Below are 14167 nucleotides of genomic sequence, written 5' to 3' on the forward strand. Positions count from 1 at the left end.
TAAGCAAAACTAAGTTCAGGTTTCCCCATACCCAGTTGCTCTGGTAAACTACAGTCTTTGAATCTAAAGAGTTAATCAAACTAAACCATGCTCCACAGGAACCATTGTGTGTGAACGGGTACGGAAAGAGAGGCAGAACTCCTTTGTATTTCTGATAGGGAGGGAGTCGGCCACATATCCAACAATTTGTAGCATTGCTGGTCTGATGGGAATGATGTAACATACTAATGAATGTGTTGTTGCGCAGCGCAAATCTATAGGACAACTCATGTGGAGGTAGTTCACTAAAAGAATGTTCGGCAGTAATATTGTAAGCAGAATGAGCACGCTTGAAAATAGGATAGTACATGTGTAACAGTATACTTGCAGCAATAATAAAAAGACTTAGAAAAAACATAATCAACAATGTCACTATACAGTGACTATGAAGTGATTTACAGTATGCATGTTTCTTGAGCTGTTTCTGTCTATTTCTCTCTCTAATTCGGTCTAGAGGATACATGTCAGAGACTTAATTCAACCGATTCACCTTGGAGAGGACTTAAACAATCGAATTGTCTGACTTGCTAGACCTTAGTTTCAGTTTGTATTCCTGTGATTCGGTCTTTTCAACCAGGGGGAGTTTTGAATCAGTCTCTGGAAGGGGGCAGGGCTGAGAGTTCAAATCAGATGGTAGTCCATGAAATTTCTTGATATGGCTCGAATGTAACCAACCCTTGCTACCCTCGACCTTCACTGCTGTCCTCGTCGTTAGAAGTACCAGTTTTGGCGTTTGCCAGCGAGGCTCCAACGGGCTCCTCCTGTCGAAGTTTCGTATGAAAACAAGGTCTCCAGGAACCACTTCATGGGGCTTTACCTCGGTGTTGTCGGGAAAGGCTGCAGCTACCTGTGAACGGCAAGATTGTAGTGCAGACATCAAGGAAGCAAGGTAATCTGTCAGCATATTACAATCAACATCAGTGATTTTACGAGGTATAGGCGTCCCCCACATATTTGGTGGCCTACCGAAGACCACCTCGTACGGGGATAGCCCTGTGCGAGAATGTGCTACCACTCTCATGTAAAATAGTGCAACTGGCAAGGCTACTATCCAGTCGACACCTTTTTCTCTACAGATTTTAGAAAGTCGTATTTTCACTGTCTGATTATGACGTTCCACGAGACCTGCTGCCTCGGGATGTCGGACACAGTGGAATTTCCATTGATAGCCTAACAAGAGTGAAATGTGTTTCATTAGCTCGGATGAGAACGGCTGGCCATTATCTGAGTACACGATACGGGGCAAACCATACCGTGGGAAGAATTCACGAACTAACTGTTTGGCAGTAGTCGGGGCAGTGTAATCTGAGACGGGATATGCCTCTGTCCAACGGGAAAGAGCGCATACAACTACGAGGACATATTTGAATCCTCGACATCGTTCCATCTGGATATAATCCATCTGGAGGACTTCAAAAGGGTGATCGGGAGGTTGAAATCCACCCTGCTCTACAGGTACGCCTTTACCTGGATTGAACTGACAACAAATCATACAAGTTCGGACTTTCTGTTTGGCTGCAGCTCGTAAGTGTTTGTTGAACCAAATGTGTTGAATACTGTCTAACATAGCTTTTTCTCCTAGATGTGCTGGACTATGTATTGTGTTAATGATAACTTGAACCATTGAGTCGGGGAGAAACCATATAGATTTTCCCTTCGTCATCCATCCCTGATCTGTTTGGATCCCTCCTAATTCAGTCCATTTCTTTATTTCCTCTGGTGTAGCATGTGTCTGTATGTCAATTACATCAAGGGCGGGATCCCTAACTGTCATGCAGTGTGTCGGCGTCGGAACTATTGTCTTTGTCAAGTCAGTTGCATGATTCCGATTCTGTGCTGTTTGCTTAGCTGTTCGGTCTGCTAGGTCGTTACCCTGGGAAATGATATCGGTGACTTTTGTATGGGCCTTACACTTCATGATAGATATTGAAGTAGGTAGATGTATTGCGTCTAACAGAGCTTGAATGAGGGGACCGTGTTGAATGTTGGCACCGTGAGAAGTCAAATAACCTCTCTCTCGCCAAAGGACTCCGAAGTCGTGTACAACTCCGAATGCATAACGTGAATCTGTGTATATGTTAACTTTTCTATTTTTGGCTTGAATACAGGCTTGTGTCAGAGCAATAAGTTCTGCTGCTTGAGCTGATAATGTGTCAATACAATTTGTTTCAATGACTTCGGTGTCTGTCGTGACTGCATAAGCGGCCACTAACTCTCCTGTACTTGTTCTCATACATGAACCATCCACATAAAGTGTCAGGTCTGGGTCTGGTAATGGGACATCCGTCAAGTCTTGTCTGGGTTTCGTCGTAATAGTAATGACTTCAATACAATCATGTGCCAGTGGGTCTGTTCCACTTAATGGCAAAAGTGTGGCAGGATTTAATGTACTACAACGTCTGATTTCTATGTGTGGCTGAAACAATGTTAGTTCGTAACCTGTCAGTCGTGCTATAGTCAAGTGTTGTGTTTGTGTCCGGTTCAAGAGAACCTCTACTGCATGTGGTACTTGTACTGTCAATTGATGTCCTAATACTATGGAATCGCTTTGTCTGATCGCTAAAGCTGTCGCTGCGACTGATTTCAGGCACGCAGGAAGAGCTTGAGCTACGGGATCTAATGTGCTAGAAAAGTAAGCACATGGCTTGTGTGATCCTGCTTGTTCCTGAGTGAGTACTGACAAAGCAGTACCTTCACGTTCTGTAACAAAGAGTGTAAAAGGCTTACTGTAACATGGTGTCGCTAAAACAGGTGCTTGGCATAAAGCTTTCTTTAAGTCTTCAAAAGCTTGTGTATGTTCTGGAGTCCAAGGGAGGACAGTCGATGTCGCTGCCTCCTGGGTTGTCAACTGAATGAGTGGTTTTGCTAGAAATGCATATTGGGGAATCCACTGCCTGCAGTACGAAGTGAGGCCTATGAAGGCCCGTACCTCCTTTTGGGTCTTGGGTGGTGGCATGTTTACAATTAACTGGATGCGGTCAGGTGTGAGCTGTCTCCCCCCTTTGGACAGCAAGTGCCCTAGGTACACAACTTGCTGGGCACAGAATTGCAGCTTCGAAGGGGACACCTTGTGCCCCTTGTCGGCCAGAAAATGTAAAACCGTCAGTGATGCTTTTTCACATTCGGGTTCGCTTCGGGCGGTGATCAATAGATCATCGACATACTGAAGCAGTGCAGTGTTAACTGGCATGTGGATACTGTCAAGTTGTCTTTTCAGTGCTTGGCTGTAGATGCTAGGACTTTCTGTAAATCCTTGAGGTGCGCGTGCGAATTTAAAACTTCGTCCATTTAAACTAAATCCGAACAAATATTGGCTTTCCGGATCGATTGGGACGCTAAAGAAGGCGTTCTTGAGGTCAATCACAGTAAAGAACGTTGCTTCTGAATCAATAGCTGTCAGTAATGAAGAGATATCTGGGACCACGGGATATTGTGGTACAATGCATTTATTCAATTCGCGCAGATCAATAACTAATCGATATACTGGGGGTACTTTTGGATCAGTTCGTTTAAGAATCGGAATGATCGGAGAATTACATACATTGGAGTCGGTTTCTACAACCACTCCTTGTGCAATGAGTTCGTCAATGATTTGCAGTAAAGCCACTACAGCATCTGGAGGTAACTTGTATTGTCGCATTCGTGGTAATACCACTCCTGCTTTGAGTGTGACTCGATATGGTGTAATGTGCATACAACCTGTGGTAAATAATTTAATTACCGGGACTTAATTTGATACAGAACATAATAAAAATAGCTCAATAAATAAGAGGCAGAATCCGTGGTATTAGAGGTTCGGAATGGGCTTTATTCCAATGGACGATTCGGAATCGTGGTCTCCAGGTTCCATCACCACGGAGGTTCAGGAAGTGAAGTACATACATTATTGATAATTAATAACTTTTATACAATAGGCATTACAGCGAAGCAAATGCAAGAGGCGTAACAAGTGATAGCAAAGATAACATTTCACATGCGTAGCTGAAGGAGGCGTAATTGGGAGTAACAAGGAAACGTCATTGGTTGTGATGTTACATATGGGTGGATCTATGAAATAATTTCGCAATGTCAGCAGAAATACTTTGCAGAGATGCGCGCGCAGCAGCATGACGTGTGATTGACGTGCAGCTAGGGGGTGAAGGGGACTTGACATTTAGCTCTACATGTGGCGACAGATGTCTGGAGGGTCAAGTCAACCCAATCCTAAATCATATCTAACATCCTATGTTTAAAGAACTATGTTATCCAAAAGAGAGGCCTTCTTGGAGTTGAATCTTATTCTATACTGACTATACTGACTGTTAGTGCGTGTACAAGCGTCTAAGTGTCTACACTAGATGCGAGGGCAGGAATCTTCCATAGTAACAGGGCTATGAATTACTTGCATAAAGACAGAGAAGCCGGGCCTTTGCTCGGTAGCTGGCAGAATGTTTACTTAAGCTACTAGACAGGAATGCATTGGGCAGGGAGCGGAGCAGATAATTTCCGAAGGTGAAATACAGTTCTTGGCAGGCAGCAAGCTGATGTCAGGCACTGTGAGCCGCGCAGAGGATGAGACAAAGTTCATGGTCACAGATGCAGGCTCAGACTGGAGCTTTCAGAGGCAGAAAGCAGAAAAGCTTGATGACAGGATCAGGGCCTACTTGCCTGGACTGTAAAATGGCATAAGTGAACCATATAAAGGCGGTGGCCTTTCGTACTTAGGAATGGAATATCCGGCTCATTCATGGCGGATCTAAAAGAGGACATGTTAACGGTGGACGCACATGTATTTGCGTCTTCATAACTGGAACTGGAGGGAACATACATGTACTTGTAACATGCACATAGAACCGTTGGGGTCCAAGATAGGGGACATAATTGACCAGAAAAATCCATATTTCCACAAACCTACATCAGTGGGGCCTTTTGCCCATAAATGTGCAGGTAGATTCTGTAACCGGTGATCCATGTCTCTTGACACGTAGTGACCTTTAAAGTCACGCAAAAATAGTCGTACTCCGTCCGGAGAACAACATATTATAGCTCCTAGAGCTTTCAATGTTTTTATACCTAACAAGTTTTCTGGGCATGATTTTGTAAGCAATAGATCTGTAGTCCGTGTCAATGGACCAACTGTAAATGCGAGCGGTTGCGATACTTCGTTAATAGTAGGCTTTCCTGAGAAACCAAGGGAAATATTTTGTGAGCCTGAGAGGGGTGCCCCTGGGACCTCGTCGTGACTTATAGTTGTTCTGCTTGCCCCTGTATCAAGTAGGAACCTTCTGTCTTTCCCTAATACTTTACTCTGTACGTAAGGACCCTCCTGATCTACAGGAACCTCAATAAGGGGTAAGCCAACTTCCCTCTCTAGGCTATTTCATGTGTAGCGCTGATAATCTGGATAGTCATTTTGTGCATACTGGTACATCTGTTGCGTCGTGTTTTGTGTTGCGGCAATAGGCTGTGGCTGTGGTTGTGGTTGTGGTACCACTACGGTCTGTTGTGGAACCGGCATAGGCTGTACATGTTGAGGTGCTTGTTGTTGGATCTGGTCCTGTCTAGGCGGACGTGGTCTCTCCTTGGTTTTACCCGTAGAGATATTATGTTTCAGAACTGCACAATCGTTTATATAATGACCTGGCTGTTTACAATAGTTGCATGTCCCTTTAATGGGAACCGCTGAATTACTGGACTGTGTCGCACCCTTTTTATGACCGTCAGCTGGAACTGACTGAGCGACGAGCATTTTCATTTTCGTGTCTTTCATACGTCTTTGTTCGTGTTCTTGTTCTTCTCTAATTCTATTCTGGTGATACTATAACATTTGTAACATTTGTGAAGGAGTGTTAGCTTGCCAAGTGCTCTCAACTTTCAATACTCTGTTTTTAACCTGTGGCAGGGAATTCTCAACTAGTTTTGTTACAAAAAGATGTGGATATGAATCGCTACTTGCTTTCAGGCCGCTATTAATACCAAAACATTTTTCAAATCGGGAATAAAAATCACTAGTGTCTTCATCGGGTTTCTGTTTACAAGCTGAGATTGCTCCCCAGTCTTCCTTTTTCGTAGTTAATAGACGTGGCAATACTTGTACTAATAATCCTGGTAATGCTTTAGTTTTGTCCCCAAGCCCTATGCCTGCAGTTCGGGCATTTTCTTCGTTTTCTAATACTGTCCAATCAATCTTTTGGTCTCCCACTTCCCACTCTTTTTCTTTGAGTTTCTCGTAAATACCGGCAGGCAATAATACTTTCAATATTTTCATAATGTCAGGATAGGTATAATCACCCATGAGTAACATGTCCTTTAGTTCACGGTGAAAACCTGCTGGATCTTTGTCATGGCTGGGCACTAATTTTTTCATTTCCAATAGTTCTATTTTAGTTATGGGCGTGTACACAAACACGCGTCTAAACGTATTATCATCATTTCTAACTGGGTGTACTTCGCGTAAGGGATTCTGTCTGTCTATGTAATACGTTTTTCTCTCCATGGAAGGAGCGGGATCATGTTCTGGACACAAAAAGGCACTATATCTATGTCGGTATTCTAGAATTACTTTAATTAGATCGGTACCTAGACCTCTCCATTTGTTCATGAGTAGTTCTATCAGTATATCAGGCAGGGGACCAGGATCGGAGTGTTGGCCTTTATATAATATAAGGAGATGTTGTATCATGTATATACTAGCTAAACGCTGTTCATCTGGTGTGAGATTCAGAAACGTGTGTGCTAGCGCATCATCACTGTATTTTTCAGAACTGTCAGCCCATTGTACTGCTGACCTGGCTAATTCTTGTTCATCCATAGAATCGAGCACATGGTACCCCCTTCGTTCTCGAAGTAATTTATCAGTAGCCTGGAATAAGTGTTCAGGGGTCCTTGGATTTGAGATAACTGTTTGAAAAATTCTGTTACATTCTGGACATATCGGACGTATTGTTTTATTAAAAGATCTTCCTTTTCCTACATAAGCTATCGTTTGTCTAGCTGGTAATTCTAATTGTCCTGTGTTCATTTCTGACAGTTCCTCCTCCTCTTCCTCTGATTCAGTTTTATCTGCTTCTAATCTTCTTTCATGTATTCGTTCTACTTCTTTTCTGATCTTTCGGCACATGACTTCTATATACTTCTGTTTATCATGTTTTCCGTCTGCTATATTCTGACCCCATCTGGTAAGTACTTGCATTTCCTCTGGATCTACCTCAGGCCTATCTCTGTTTCTGATCACGCAGTTTATGAAAAAGCGTAACAATAATTTTTGCATGTCTACTTTCTGGTATTCCATGGCCTCGCCAATACTTTCAGGACCTTGTCCTGTTTGGACAAAGCGATATATTTTGTCTAGATGTTCAACCATTCCTGGTAATGTCATTAAATAGTTTGCAACTCGTCGTAAACGTAGTGAAGATAGCAACATTCTGTCGTGTTTACCTGGCACTGGATCATATCTACAATCTGTAAGAGGCTCATTTAATATATTGTCATTAGCTCTTTGGGGTGTACGTTGGTGTGCTAAATCCCTATAAGTCAATCTAGTTGCTGGCGGTGGCGTGGAAAAACCTCCTGTCGCACCTCCTGAGGTGCCAAGTCCAAAAGGATTTGTTGGGTGTAGGGTAGAGAGTGTGGATGCAGGAAGGACTGTAGAAACAGATGGAATGTTTAGAACGTGAGGAGGGGTTTGTTGCTGCGGAGGTGGGTGCAGCTGATCTTGGGGTTGAGCGTCGCTAACAGGTGGTGTACGTTGCTGCGCACCATTAGCATATTCGGGGGCTGCATCATCTAAATAGGAAGAAAGGAAAATGTCCTTTGCGGTCTTGGGATGTACTTTAATCGGGAGTAATGGAGGTGGCAGATCTTTTGGTACCTCCATGGTGGCCTTAGGCAAACCCTCGGCCAGAAGAGGATACATACCATTCATAAGAGTGTTTCGTTGTCTGTCTACTTGTTCTGTTTTTACTCGGATACCTTCGTCAATTAATATGTTTTCTCGGGCTCTTTCTGAATCTTCCCTACTTTTCTCTTCTTTTCTGAGCGCTTTCTCTGTGCGCCTATGCGATTCTTTACGCCATAGTTCAATGGCATCTTTCTGTGACTGTCTGGCTTTCTTTTTCCATAATACTTCTTCTACTCTCATGATGCAATCTGCATCCCATGTTCCAGTAGCGGGCCATCTCTGACTCTCTGCTAAATCCTTGGTGTAGTCCACCCATAGATCAAGATATAATACGGCATCTAGGCCATGTTTATGGTACATAAAGTACCCTGGAGTGTCCCTAGGTGGAATGGGAACGGCTTCCTCGAGTATTCCTTTTCTAGTTTTTATCTGTCTTAATTTTGAGAATAACGGCATCTTAAACCTTGCTACTTAATTCTTACTCAGTCTTGAACACAATAATTACAATAAACACAATAATGAAGATCGAACAATCACTCATACCACGACATTTAAAACATATCACAAAAATTTTTTTTTTAGATACGAACAATAATAATTAGAATAAAACTAGTTAACTGCATAATACTAAATATACTGGATGTACTGCTAAACAGTACAGATACACTGCTGAAACAGTGCAGACCAGGTCTGTGTACCCAAACCCGTCTTGACCGGCACAAACTAATGTGCACGTCTAGATGCGTCCCCAGCAACGGTACTCACCGGGAAGCACGGAACGGAAGGCCTCGGAAGTCTGGACTGGACTAGACCAAACTGGACTGGACTCGACTCGTGACTTAGATACTTCGGAACTTCGGAATCTGGTGGGCCTCTGTATACCTCGGATCTTGCTCTCTCAGCTAGGCTCTGGTCGGGATTCTCCGCACTCCTCACCGCCTCGTCTGGGTGTTGATCGCAGCCTCAGTCGCCCCCGTTGGCCTGAGGGAGATACAGGAAATCCTGCGGGTACGCGTAATTGTCCGTCCGGCTGTGGCAGGAGACCGGGTCTGCAACGCACCTCCGGCGCGTGGGGTGTGAGAGGTGTCCCTGTTCGGGCGCCAATTATGTGGTAAATTGAAATTACCTAGACTTAATTTATGCGGTAAAATTCAATAAGAATAACTCAGTAAGAATAAGAGGCAGAATCCGTGGTATTTGAGGTTTATAAAAGGGAATTTATTCCTTACAAAGGAATGATGGTTCGAACCAGGCAATCGAGTTCCGTCACCACGAAGGTTCAGGAAGGGATCAGCAATACATTATTGACAGGTTGTCATATTTATATTAAATGCATTACAGTAAAGACAGATGCAGGAGGCGTAACAGCTGAGAAGAGAGATAAGAATACACATACGTAATAAAAAAAGGCGTTACAATAGGCGTGCATAAAGGCGTATACTAGAAACGTCATTATGATGATGACACAAGTGGGTGGATCCATAAAAGAATCCTGCAAAGTCAGCAAAAATACATGGCAGAGATGCGCGCGCAGCCGCATGACGTGTGATTGACGTGTAACTAGAGGGTGAAGGGAACTTGACATTTAGCCCTACATGAGGAGACAGAAGTCTGGGATGTCAGGACAACCTAATCCCAAATCATATCTAATATCTTGTGTTTAAGGAACTATATTATCTAGAAGGAAAGGTCTTTTCGGACAGAGCCTATTCTATACTGACTGCTAGTGCGTGTACAAGCGTCTAAGTGTCTACATGAGATGCGAGGGGGCATGGGCCTACCATGGTAACGAAAGTCATGAATTACTTGCACGGAGACAGTAAGGCCGGGCCCTTTGCTCTGCAGCTGGAGGGATGTTTACCTAAGCTACTAGACAGGAATGCATTTCTCGAGGAGCGGAGCAGATAACTTGAAGGCTGAATACAGTTTTGGCAGGCAACAGGCCGGGCTGGGCACCGTTAGCCGCGCAGGAAGTAAGACAAAGTTCATGGATACAGATGCAGATCCAGGCTGGAGCATTCAGAGGCAGAAGCAGAAAAAGCTCGATGGCAGAATTCAGGGCCTACCTTGCCAGAGCTGGAAAACGTGAAGAGTATACCATATAAAGACGGTGGCAAGGCATACTTAGGAACGGAATATCTGACCCATTCATGGCAGATCTGAAAGAGGACATATTAACGTTGGACACAATTGTATTTGCGTCTTCATAGCTTGAAGTGGAGGGAACATACATGTACTTGTAGCATGTACATGGAGCCGTTGGGGTCTAGATAGGGGACACAATTGATCATAAAAATTCATATTTCCTCACTCTTACACCTCTCCGTGCGTGCGTTGACATGTATTCTGTCTTTTGAATAACCGATGTTCAGTTCCAAATTTGTTACCCACTCGTACACAGCGTAGGCCGAGGGCAGTAGTCTGGGTAGGCCCACAGACACATGTGGTTGTGATGCCATTCACAGACTTGTTGGCACCACATCGAAGGGGGTATAGTGACTTGTCCTATGCCTTAACTGGTGTTCACTGCCATGGTGTAATCAAGACTCAGTTCCAAATGTGTAACCTACCTGACTGTGGTGTGGGCCTGAGGCAGCGGTCAGCAGGGGCCATTCACAGAGTGTCGCCGGCATAGGTTGGATTGCACCACCGGCCTGCATAGTTCAGGTTCAGTGACACCTCCGTGTATGTGACCTGGGTTTTGTCTGGACTGAGCCACATCTTCCTTTTCCTCCTCTCCGTGCGACCACTGGTGTGGACTCTGCCATTCGTGATTTGCGCCCTGGTGCAGTATGTGGGACCCTCTGGTCCGCAGGGTAGTCCAGGCCCTCATCCACGTTTCGCCGGCTGGCGTTGAACAGGGTTAGTGGCACCATGTGTCGCAAGAAGCCCATACTGAACTATGCCTCACTGATCGAAGGGAGTCTGGTGCTGTTGCCGGTGGCCCGGATTTGGGGTCACTGTCATTCATGACTCAGGACACAGTTTCACACATGGGACCTACTGGGCAAAAAAAGGACTAAAGCGAGCCCGTGTCGTGGAGGCCGTGATGGTCTGTGGAGGCCGCCAAGGTCACGGGACTCGGGCTTTGAACTTGCGCTGGAACATGGTGGGCCCTCCTTGACACATGCCGGTGTCCGCAGGTGATCAGTGAGGCCTGGCTGCGCAGGAGCGGGCCTGACGGGTTCGTGGTCCGGCAGGCACACAGCATCGCAGGCAACTCCGCTCTAGAGGACGGCGTCGGCCTCGTGACGGGGTGAGAGGCGCTGCCCTGCCAGAGACATTGGGCTTTCTGGAAGAGGACCACGCCCAGGCATACAAGCTTCTTATTCACACCCCTAAGCTGGTGTGGCGTACGCCGGGCCATCCCAATCCGATCAAGCTTAGGGGGGGCGTAACAGGCAAGATTTCCGCGAGGTCCCCCACTGGCTGTGGTGACATGGTTGCGTTCACTGTCCACTGCACTCCATACACCAGAGGTGTACGTCGCCATGGATATGGGTGTGTGCTGCATACTGCGGTCTGTCCAGCACATCTCCGCCACTCTTGGCATTGTGTACTTTCCCAATCATGGTACTACCTTATCCTTCACACATGCCTGTTTGCCACCTCTCCCCACATTCGGCTGTTGGTGCCATGCCGTTGACGGCTCATGTTCACAGCTTGGCCAGGTAACCATTGTGAGTTGTTCTGTCATGTCTGGTGGGTGGGCATGTTGTTGTGCATGTTGGTTGTGATTTTATGGCATGTGCATTGCCAGAGTTGTGATTTACATGGTTGTGGAGTTGAGGTGAGTGGGGTGTTCATTTGGAACTTGCCAAGGGGCTGTGCATTTCCCTTGTTGCCATCCTGGATATGCTGGTTGGTGATGGACGGTCGGAGGATGAAGGTATCATGCACACTGGCTGTGTATTTGAAGGTGACATTGTTGGAGGTTTCACGGTGTTCTGTTGTTGCCTGCACATTGGGGTAGGATGTGTGCTTTCTGTTGTGGTGATTGTGTGCTGTGTCACCAGGGGCACAGGTGGGACATGTGTGCTGTGGATTGCCCCCAACACATGCGTGCATCCTGCTATGGCGTATGATTCTTGCTTGGTCTCCAGCGTAACCTGCGCATTGTGTTGGATCTATGGGGACTAGGGTACCAGGGTGATGGTGATGTCCAGGACAGGTGTGAGGGACTTGGATATGGCTGCAGTGAGATTCCTCATGAAGAACCAGAACCTTTTGGGCCTGGCGGCGCAGGGTACACCCTCCGTCTCCTGGGTTCACCTGCTTCGATACGCAGAGACACGGGACACTCTGTCGGCGTTAGAAGATTGGATTTATTTAGCTGCAGCTAGTACAGTTATCCTAGAAGTACACAAAGTAGGTTCTCAGGAGACTGCCACTTTACTCTGTGGCGCATCAGATTAAATACTATACAACACAGGATAATTAACAGAACACACGCCCCAAGCAAAGAAGAAAAGAGCCAATAGGGTAAGTGGAAAACAAAGCGGAACCAGTAAGAAGGGTTCGAAAACAGACAGATCAGATGACTCGAAGAGTCCTCTCTTCCAACTGTGTTTGTCATCCCACCCCCGAACTTAATATATTAATAGATTACAACTGACTTGCAGGTGGTGAGATACGTTTGTGTGTATTGGAGGACGGGCATGACACAAGAGAATGCTAGCAGGAGACAGTGAAGGCCAGTTGATAAGATATGATCGGGAAAGAATGGTGTGAGCCTACAGATAGTTGGAACAGGGATTAGAGAAACAGACACAGATTAGTGTACTCGGCTAGTCCAAACACCAGCCTCGCAAACAAGGCCGAGGACGTATTTTGACACCAAGCTATGGGGAAGCAGAAAAGACTTTGTTCGCCGTGCTGCCTGAGTGGTGGCAACACAAAATGGCGGCGGGTTACAAAATGGCGGGTCGATTCGATCGTAATCGAAAATCGAAGTTCCTCAGACCCTCCTTTTGCCAGTACTCAGGCAAGATAGACTCACGTTAATCTGAGTCCACATCAATAGCCATGAGATCATCAAGCTGTTGTTGTACCATCATCCTAATGTTTTCTGTCACTTGAGGTTTGGGTCTTGAAATGCACATAGAGGCACAAAGATCACAGATAGCGGGACCACAGTGCATACAAAGACAACAAGAAAATATGATTGTCAAAATTACTCCAAGGAATGTCAATACTTTCCAACCCCATTTGGACAGTAGTCCCCAAAACCATTCCGTTAAGGACCAATCTCCTTCGTCCTGATGAATAGACTCGGAGATTATATGCAACTTGGAAATAGCTTGGTATACTGTCGGAGCGTCATTAGGAATGAAAATACAGCAGCTTGACCCGATCAATTTACACACTCCACCACGATCAGCAAGAATAAAGTCTAAGGCAACTCGATTTTGTAAGGTCATAAGACGATCCGCCTGCAGTTCCGCCGTGATATTACTCAAGGCTCCTACAGTGATGTCTATCGTACTCTCTACAACACGGAACAGTTGCCTTATATTTCTGCTATTGGCCATTGGACCCCAGAAGGGAAGAAAACCCTTAAGGAAATCTCCTCCTTCTTGTCCCGAGGTGTCTTTGGAGTCGATAATTCCTCGGCTGAGACGGGTTCGGTGATAATTGGCAGAAGCAGTGTAAGTAGGGGGGAGAAGAAAAGCTATGTAGCAGGTACCAGAGAAACCCGTTGGCAACCAGGTATAGGCTCTATTATAACAAATGAAATAGGTGCCTTGTGACGGTACTAGAGGAGGTGAGTTCAGAGAGGAATAAATGTATGTGTAGAAACAGTTACTTTTTGGTATAGTGTCAGAAGAACGTTCGTTTATCTTTAAACAGAAATTACCTTGATGCGGTACAGTCCAGATTGGTGAGGATTTCTCTTTTCCCATTTTATTATTAAGACTTGACATGTATTGGGTGACGTTCCAATGAGTGTATGCTTTTCTTTCATCGATAGAAATCTTGCTATTCTCCATGATTTTAGCCATAACCACCATACCCTTAATCAAAGAACTATGACTAAAATCCGGATAATTAATTTGTGAAGCAACAGATCGTCTGAATTTACTTTGATATGCATTTGAGAAGATAACAAAGAATGCCCAAGCGGAACCTTCGTAGAAGAAAGGAAGAACTAGAAATGGTATTCCCTTTTCAGTAGTATGCGGCATAAGACCACATCGCCAACAATCAGTTGTATTAACCACTAATTGATGCTGGTGTAATAGTTGAACA

Source organism: Triturus cristatus, chromosome 4_1 (genome assembly GCF_964204655.1).
Source record: "Triturus cristatus chromosome 4_1, aTriCri1.1, whole genome shotgun sequence".
NCBI lineage: Eukaryota > Metazoa > Chordata > Amphibia > Caudata > Salamandridae > Triturus > Triturus cristatus.